Below are 9,560 nucleotides of genomic sequence, written 5' to 3' on the forward strand. Positions count from 1 at the left end.
GCTCAGCCCGCTTGAGATGGGTCTGTAAGCTTTCCTAAAAGCTTTTCCTGTAAGCTTTTTTTATGTTGTCTAGGTTTAGACTCTCCTCTTTAAAGTTATACCATTGCAAAATGAATTAGATATACCATTTATTCTTTAAACAGGGCAAAAACTCTTCTTGGTTACGCTGGCTCAATTCCAGAGTAATGTAACCGACTTTAATGGAGTCATTCTACCTTTATACCACCATCACCAAAAGAAGGATTTGGTCTGCTGTCTTTAAATTTTTATTCGTTTGAAATGTAAGAAGCAGGCCGACCTGGATATAGGCTCCAGGTCAAAGCCCATCTTCAAGATTGATTTTGCTTTCCACAGAAAAAAACAACATAAAGTGATTGGTTCAAATATTTATCACCCGGCTAAGAGAGGTACAAGATACCAATGAGCACTGTAGCACATACACCTTACGAAGGAGGATATCACATGGCTGACCTTAGCATTGTCTTCTTTCTTTCATGTTGACTCCAGCACATTTCTTATTGATGGCCACTAGCACCATAAATTACTGAAATTAGATTGTCCGAGTAATTTAATACCCTTCAATACTGGCATGATGTAGGTTGAACAGATGGGTGTTCCTACAACCTCGGATGTACATTCACCTTAAGTGTGAGGTAGAATCTACAGTGGAGAGACCTCTATTGGGATTTTTATTAGTTTTATCAGGGCAATGACATTTTGCTGGAAGGCAGTCAGGCTATTTCTGGATACCACGTGCACTGCAGTTCATAACCTGAAATGCGAAGGAAATTGTCACAGCCCATCAGACAACAGAGGATGAAAGCCACTCTCATAGATGAGCGAGGCTAAGTTTGGATATAGAATAGCAAAGGACTTTTCTATCAGCACTTGGCAAGGAGTAGGTACATTTTACTCCAAGACGACTAAAATTTACTGTGGCAAGAGGATGAGCTGCTATAGAAGCTGGAACAAATGAGCCAGAGGTGGAAATAAATCAATACATGAATATAGGAAGTCACTTGAACTGGAGAGTGCAGAGTTTTAGATCTAGGTGCTTATAAAACAAATAACCCCCAAGCAAGAAAGGGTCCGTCAGAGTTAAGCTGAGAGCAAAATTCTGCCCTCAGTTTTCCACCCACAGCAGTAACAACTGAAAAACTCACAGGGATACCTTTTGCCCTTCCTTACCTGGTCCATGCCAGCAGCTCAGCCCCCAGGCGTGGGAGAGGCGGGCAGGCTCCGCGGTTTAGCACTTCTGCACAGCAGCAGATTTTTCACAGCACATTTTGGGGGTGTTTGCAGCAGCGCTGTACCTAGACTCCTAGCAGCCCTGGGAAAACTTTTAGTATTGGGCTCCCCTTCACCAGAGATAATGATAATAATAATCATTATTTTCACCATTTTCAGGTCCCCTTTCTGTCCGGGCCCCAGGCGGATGCCCATTTTGCCCATGCCTGTGTCCGGCCCTGGTCTGCAGAAAGGCAAGCTTGTAACTGAGCGTGCAGCAGTGTATGTGAAAGCAATTCTCCTTCTTTAGAGGACATCTATGACAACACTCAGCTGCTCTGTTGCTGACAGCAGCAGATGCATGGGTAGTTTTTATACAAAAGGCCTTGCATTGGGTATAGTGTAATGAGGACCAGTGACACCACTGCTGCTGCTTTACTTGAATCCTTCCTGTTCATGAAGGGGGAGGAAGCTGGGATCGTCTGCACAGATTCTGGGAGGCATGCCCTAAAGAGCCTGCCGCTGTTATTAACCAGCTAGGACAACCAGATTTGGGCCGTAGAAACATATTTCTTATAGGCTTTCAGCTACCTTCTGGCCTCTTTGTATTTAATTCACACTCATAACTCACACCGTTCAGTAATGGATCCCATTTGTCAAGACAACCAGGTTATATTCCAAATGTTACCTTTTCATAATATGGATCATTGGAAGAAAGTGACACTTCTACCTGGAGAGAATTATTTTCTCTGCAAACCACAAATATGCTTTTATGGGGCTTATCTCCTTCCTTGAAAATATGTTGTATAGACCAGTGCTGTGACACAATAATGAGAACTTATTACAGTAAATCTGGCACCTTAGTTTAGATATGTTTTTAATCACCCAACAGAACTAAAACCTGAGTGCTTGATGTACAGAGTAATAGCTAGCTACACAAATTATTTTCACATTAAACCCTGTTGGATCATTTCTAAAGGCTGCTGCTGTCAACTCCTAATGATCTGTACATTTTAAGCTGGAATCTATAGCTATTTCATAGGCAGAATTTAATGATTCCTCACCACATAGGTGGAAGTATTATCTTGCTTTGGTGCCCCTTTTAAATTCTGTTGAAATGTAGTATTTAATTCTAGTAATCTGCTTAAACAAAGGATGGTTTATGTTATCTCTTATACAAAATATATTTGGCATAATGAGTGGGGTAATAACTTTAAAGCCTGGAGGATGAGAAACAAGAGTTCTTCTGTAAATATAGCTAGAAATATTCAGAGCATACCCTCTCAATAGGACCTGGGTCAGTTAATTTTATGTAGCCCATTTACAATCCAGCCTATTTTTGTGCTGCTATTTTTTGTTAAATAATTATTGTATATATGCCTTGCCCTGATATTCCATTATGCAAGCAAGCCTGCACTTTCCATGCTTGGCGTATTATTGGGTTGTCAGAATTGCCTTATAAGAAAACGGTTATAATTCTCACCAGGGCGCTGACCCATTTCCAAGTCAATAGCACGATGTCCATGGGCATCAGCGCAGCAGGACTGGGGCCTCATTATTTTTATTTGCATTGCTGTCATGCCTACAAGCCCCAGGTGAGACTGCTGCACTAAGTGCTGCCACGGCACACGTGAAGAGACAATTCCTGCCCCAGGACCTAACAACGCTGCTGTCCTCTACAATAAATGATGTAGCCACGGGGCTCTAAAGAGGACCGTGTGTGGCTATAGCATGGTTACCACATTCTCTTAAAGCAGCGGGCTTCCGGAATGGCTCTGTCTCCTGGATCCCAGACAACCTTATTCTCTAAGCAAAGACTTTTCAGGCAGTGGGGAATATCATTGTACCAATGCAGACATTTTTTTTAATGTGCTGCATTAACTTCCCCCACCTTCTCTGGTACAAGGGTTGTAGTAAGATGAGTATGGGAAACTGTTGGGTACCAAAGCACCATGAGAGAGTCTATAAATGAAATGCATTGTTGTCAGACTTACCTATTACTTATTTCTATGCACAAAAAGCTGCAACCCCTCCAGACCTCTGTAAGTCTAAACTAGCTGGTACTCTGTTCCATTGTCACGAAAACTGCCGTTGTACATGTGCGTTTTCTCCCCTTGAGTCACCTGTGAACGGTGCATTTTTTTGGCTTCCAAGTTCTTGGACATTTATTTATTTTGCTCCTCCATATGCCAGTTATTTTAATGAGAGTCTAAAAAAAAGAAAGGCAGAAAAGCAAGTGTTTAATGTTTCAATGTGGAACCATGTCATGGTGTATATTTAGCATCTACCATAATTTGAGGATGAAAATTTACCAAGTTCCATCAAGCTCTTTCCTCATCTTACAGAGTTTCATTATTTTTTCTGGGTTTTATTTGAAAATATCATTAAACATAACAAGCAACAAGGACAGATTCTTAATGCTATCTACTGGAACAAACTATGAAGGTCATAAGTGGATTCTGCCTCTTAAGCTCTTCGTGTTAAGGCTGTGCCTTCCTAGGAGACATGCTGTATTCAAACACAAATCATTGAGCTCAATATACGAGTAGCTGGATACAATTCTATGTATCCTGTTATAAAGGAAGTCAGAAAAGAAGACCTAATATGTCCTGTTTGACCTTAAAATCTAACAGTCCATGCCCATGAGTATGTATGGACACATAAATACTTTGCCATAAGCTTCACTGGAAATAAGATAAGGTTTCTTATGTGATTTTTAAAAATAGGAGGTTGCTTAAGAATTAAACAGTATGAACATTGCATATCAAAGGTTGGCAGCCTTCTGCAGGCTGACCGTCCTCTTGTTCCTACTCTGAGCAGAGAGGCTGATCTTTTGCCTCCCTCCCTCCCTATATACTGCATGTACTTATAATATACTTAAGTTTTAATAAGCTAAGGTTAAGTATTCTGTTAGTGAATCATGCTTTGTAGAAGATTTTAAGAGTGTACTAGTACACTAGATTTCACCATATCACATAGGCTAGGGACAGAAATTGCACATAAACCAATGTAAGTGATCAGAAACTGGTTCAGATCTGTAACACGACAGAACTTCAGTGCACATAAACTGCTTTCAAAATGGCCAAAACCAGTTAAAGATAAACCTGCATGGATGCAGTATCAGACTTAACTGATTTAGGTGAAATTGGTTTATTGAATGTCTGTCCCAGATTCAAATGAATTCATATTCCTCCAGCAGCCCAGGATGCATTGTACCTCATTCGCAACACCCCCCACCCCCCACTAGGGTGGTCAGTCTAGCCTTGGCCCAAGCTGTCTACTGCAGCAGAGCTGGGAGGTGTGCTCTAGTCCCCCCCCGTCCCCCCCCCCCGGCTCCTGGATTGAGCCACACTGCAGGCATGTGGCTGCATTTCTGGAATCAAAAGTGAATGTCTGTTCACTTGCTTATCGGTTCAATCTTTGCAGTTTAGACTAACCTGCAAAGATTGAATCGATTTAGCCTTGGGCTTTTTGACTGTCTGTACTTAGCCTGAGTGACTAAAGATTGCCTGTAATTCTATATTTTTTTCCTCTGTGACTGCTTTTTATTCTTTGGAAGAGTGGAAAAAATGCATGTAACAACCACAACAACAATAATGCAAATTAACATTGTGAAATAAAGTCTGTAAATCATGTCCCTGGAAAGGTGAATGACACTAATTATTACTCTGGATTAGTTTAGTCATATTTCCATAGTGCCTAGATTTGGACTGAGGCCCCGTTTAGCCCCAGCTATAATGTGCTGGTGATCCATGTGACAAAATGGGAAGCCATCTGATAAATGACATTTCTCAAGCTCCTTTAACCAATTCACCTTTTTCTATGATTCTATGATACTCCTCCCACATTCAGTTGCTACTAGGATGGCTTCCAGCATTATAAATCACTGAGCACCTCCCAGGAAAGTAAACCTATCACTAAAACTTTTCTTCTGTCCTCCAGAGCATGAAATCTCCACTAACATAATCAGACTGTGGTGCAGTATGGAGAATATTCAGACTTCGAACAAGGACCTGTTTGAAGTCTCTGCTGTAGCAACCCTGCATGGCTAGAATTAGAGTTTTCTACATTTTACAAAAGAAGATTAGCAAATTTTCCAGTGGGATGCACAACAATTGACTTGCTTTTAGCACTGGAGGATGCCAAGAGATCGGTATAGAGCTGTGAATTTTTATAAATAGGCTATTCTAGACAGCTTCTCTGAAGTTTTCAAAAGTCTTCTTTTTCTTCCCTTCAAAATAGTTTGCCTTAAGTCTTTACAGGGCAACAAATGAAGAAAAAAAAATCAGAAACAGTTAAAGGCTTCCTGAAATAAGTGCAAAATACAGTTTTCTGTTAAAATGGTATATACAATGGATGATGATGGGATGCTGAACAAAGATGTCATTGGAGTCACTTAGGGTGACCCACCATCCCCGTGCAATCATACTAATTTTTGTGAAATCTCATACCAATGAAATAATGCAAAATAACTACCTGAATGTGTTTAATTCAGAAACCGCCGGGGGAAAATGGGTATCTTTTCATTGACTTGAACAGGGTTTTTGAATCCTATATACTTATTTTTAAAAGCTTACTCATTCATATTGAGTTATATAATATTAATAATGGTTAAAATGTTGTGGCAAACTTGCTTATCAAGCTTGCAGACACTGGACTCGATCTTCTGACAGCCTGCGATGGACAGAAATACAAGTTTCTTTTCATTCTTCAAATATGAAACTGTCATTGGCATATTTAAGGCATTAAATATCGATGGCATTAAATACTGAAATGCCTCCCATCCTGCTGCTTTAGATTCCTCTACAGTCTAGGAAAAATTGGAGTTCCACATGTATAAAATACAAAACAAGCAGGGCGCAGCTACACCTTGCCCTCTGGTGACGTAGCAGCATACTACTTTGCCATGCAACACACTACGGCAATGTAGTGATCATGTGTGCCTGCCCAGTGCTAACGAATAAGCCTCAGTGATGAGATATTCACAGAAGACTTGCACATGTGTTGGCTGTGGGGGAGAGGGAGAACCAGCCAAGCAGAAGGAAATTCATCTACTGCACATGTGTTGGCTGTGGGGGATGCACAGTTTGTGAGGCTATGAACAGCTGTGTCATGGCAATGAGCTACAATGAGTTTGTAAGTATGGGGCTGGGGAATGCCTTAACAGGTGTTTTTCAGAGAATTTTATTCATGTAGGTATGCCTTGGGCTGGAAAAAGTTGGGAAACACAGGACTACATGACCTCATGAGGTCTCTTCCAGCCTGATTTTCCTATGATCCAATGACAAAGGTCAGCTGATCTCTCTTATTGTATATTAGTGCTCAGGGTTAAAGTTTCGGATCAGTCCATGTTATAGATATAAGGGCCAGTCATAAAATTTAGAGCCAGGTCTGGACCCTCTCATCTGCAGAGGTCAGTTGGTTCAGAGCCAGGAGGCTAGGTCTACCTTTAGCATGAAATATGCTTCCACTTTGTAAGTATTCAGGAGTTGGGATGGTGGACATTAACAACGTACCTGTGCAGGCTGAAGGTAACCAGCATTCAGGTTGGGCTAAAGGGTGGACCTTCCAGAAGGGATAAAACAGCCAGTCTTCCATGTGAGGAATTGTAAGGTGGCTTGTTCCTCCTTCTTAAAGTGGGAGAAAGGGTGGGATGAAGGAGTAGAGGAAATTTCAGTGAAGCATTTCATAAGAACTCAAAAGTTAAAAATCTTCCTATTGCATTAGTAGAGCTTCCAAAACTAGGCTGAGCATTCGTGGATGATACATGTGCCACCCAGTAGCTCTCTCCAAGTATCCCCTTGTGTTTAAGAATGCAGTGGGACTGTTTCAGCATAGGGAGTGTGGTGACACAATAGGTAAAGCATCTGATGAGTTTAACCCACCAGACTCTGGCCAAATGAGCTAATGGTGGCCAGGGCTGATAGAAGCCACTCAGGTGGACCACTGTCTTTAATAAAAAGTGTGTGTGTGTGTGTGTGTGTTTGTGTGTGTAATGCTTCCTCATGAAACCATTTTCCCCTCTAAAATAGAGAGTTTTGGCATCAGTCTTCTTTAACGTAACAGTTACACAGTCACATAATAAGGATGAAACATGACAGGATAGTTGCTGCATGAGGAAATTTCAAATTTCTTAAGGCTATTTTTTTAAGAGAGCAAAGCCCTCATTAGTCTCCCTGTCTTTGCGAACTTAATTAACTGTAAAAGGAAAAAAAAAAAAACTGTCAGCCTTCACCATCTGCCTGATGAGTTTGGTTTCATGTTTCAGTTTCTTTGGGTATTTTCTGTGAGAATCAGGTGTGCATGAAGAAGAAATCAAAACACCCATTGTTTCGAGGTTCAAATAAACCAACCCCCCCAAAAAAAAACAACTAAAGGGCTCCTATCATACCTTGTTTCTGAGATCAGTCCAATCCCTGAAATAGAGAGATGCTCGCTGAGTTTGCTTCCCTGATGAAGTCTCTGATAGTCATTCACTCCAGCTGAGCTCAGCCTCAGTACACCCCCAGGATAACTTCTTGGCCATCCTTGCAAAGGCGGCAAACACCTGTGTCAAACATTCTCCCTGGCAAGCAAGACAGAGAGCATTTACCTCTTGTTTTGCCAACCGTGATATACTCCACTGCAAATTAAGATTTAACTTTCCTTGCTCCCCACCACCCCAACCCCGCTCTTGTCCTATCTTCATTCATTTTGTTGGTACCTTTGCTTCCTTCTGCCTGTTGTTTCCTTTGATCCTTCCTGCTCATTTGTTCCACAACTTCTGCTTCCCTTCACTTCCCCTGTCTCCTCATCTGTACCTGTTTCCAAATCACTTGTCATTCAATCGATTTGTGTTTCAATCTCTCTTTGCCTGACTGCCTCATGCCTTTCCTCTGCCTAATCTTTCCTCTCTCTCATCTACCTCCCCCCCAACCCCCATCACACAGATCCTGTCAGATACACAAGAGCTGCCTCTGTAGCTCAGTACTGACAAGCCTTTGAACCTCTTTTTATCTGAGGAAGAAGTCAGAAGCCTATCATTTCTAGCTGCTTTGCAGATGGGGATTTCTTTTTCAGCAGCGATGCATATTGGTATGTGAAGACAGCCTATCAGTCTAGTCTGAGTTTTACCACGAGTACTACTACCGTGAATTGCATTTCATTGCATTCACGTTTTTTGTCTCCAGCTCTTTTACAGTTCCCTGGTAATAATGATAAAGAACCTGAAGAAAGGCAAGCAGAGGAATAAGATGATCCATTTCTGTTCCCATCTGGCCATGGATACATCAATTAGCATTTTCCAGTCAAGAAACACTGGCCAAGCAGTGATGGAGGAAAGATAAGGCAGAGACTAGCAGGTGCTTTACAAGAAGCTGTTCCCAGAAGGGGGTCGGTGTTTCTTGTTGCTGTGCCCCAGACCAGCAGCTGCCCTTGAAAGGCAACGAGCCTCAATGCATTACAGGTTGGAGTGTGGGTGGCTCTAGAATTTGTGTAGAGACATAAAAATGGTCTGGGCTTAGCTCATCCATAGGTTGGGGGCCAAAATGCTTTGGTCACCTATATTTCACCAGTCAGAGCTGATTTTGATGATATTCATAATTAGTGGCACCTTCAAGAAGGAGTACTTGAACTCCAGAATCTATCTCCCACCCTGGAATAGAAGCGAGTTCCTGAGAGCAGAGATGCATAGATGTTAGGGGCTGGAAGGGACCTCTCAAGGTCACCAGATCCAGTCCCACTGTGCTCGGGCAGGAAAGAAACTTGAGGTCAGCTGACCCCAGCAACATGAGTGTCCAGATGTTTTTTGAAGATACGCAGAGTATGCAATTGTACCACCAGACCCTGGATGCTTGAGTTGTAAAGCAGTTTTTTCTTACGTCTAATCTAAAGCGGTCTTCTAGCAATTTATGCCTGTTAGTCCTAGTCTTCCCCTGGGACGCCCTAGTGAACAGACACTCTCCCAGTCCTTGATGTACGCACCTTATATACTTAAAAGCTTCCACCAAGTCCCCTCTGAGTCTCCTCTTCTCCAGGCTAAACAGACCCATGTCTCTCAGCCTCTCATTGTATGGCCGGCTCTCCATACCTCGGACCATACGTGTAGCTCTCCTCCGGACCCTCTCAAGCCTCTCCACATCCTTCCTGAAGTGCAGTGCCACCCTGACACCCCAATCCCATACCTTGTGACCCCATACCCTGACCCCAGGGTGCCATCCTGACCCCCCACCCAGTGCTCTCTGACCCGCCCCAGTGCCGTTTGACCCCATACCCAAGTGCCACCCTGATCCCCCAGTGCTCCGACCCCTACCCAGTGCCCCAACCCCATACCCTGTGACCCGATACCCCCTGTC

At 42.6% G+C, this 9,560-nt stretch overlaps 1 long non-coding RNA gene across 2 annotated transcripts; it reads right to left on the bottom strand.

The window, feature by feature from the left end:
• Window positions 1-250: 250 nt before the first annotated feature.
• Window positions 251-3,427, bottom strand: LOC109289446. Of its 2 annotated transcripts, XR_002095367.1 has the most exons (3): window positions 3,222-3,427; window positions 1,916-2,044; window positions 251-772 (listed from the first exon to the last, which is right to left on the bottom strand). It is a non-coding gene; the product is annotated as an uncharacterized LOC109289446 (long non-coding RNA). The 2 variants fall into 2 exon arrangements; XR_002095366.1 differs by having other exon boundaries at window positions 1,916-3,427.
• Window positions 3,428-9,560: the final 6,133 nt, after the last annotated feature.

This window comes from Gavialis gangeticus, unplaced genomic scaffold (assembly GCF_001723915.1).
Source record: "Gavialis gangeticus isolate Ggan-Ray unplaced genomic scaffold, GavGan_comp1, whole genome shotgun sequence".
Taxonomy (NCBI): domain Eukaryota; kingdom Metazoa; phylum Chordata; order Crocodylia; family Gavialidae; genus Gavialis; species Gavialis gangeticus.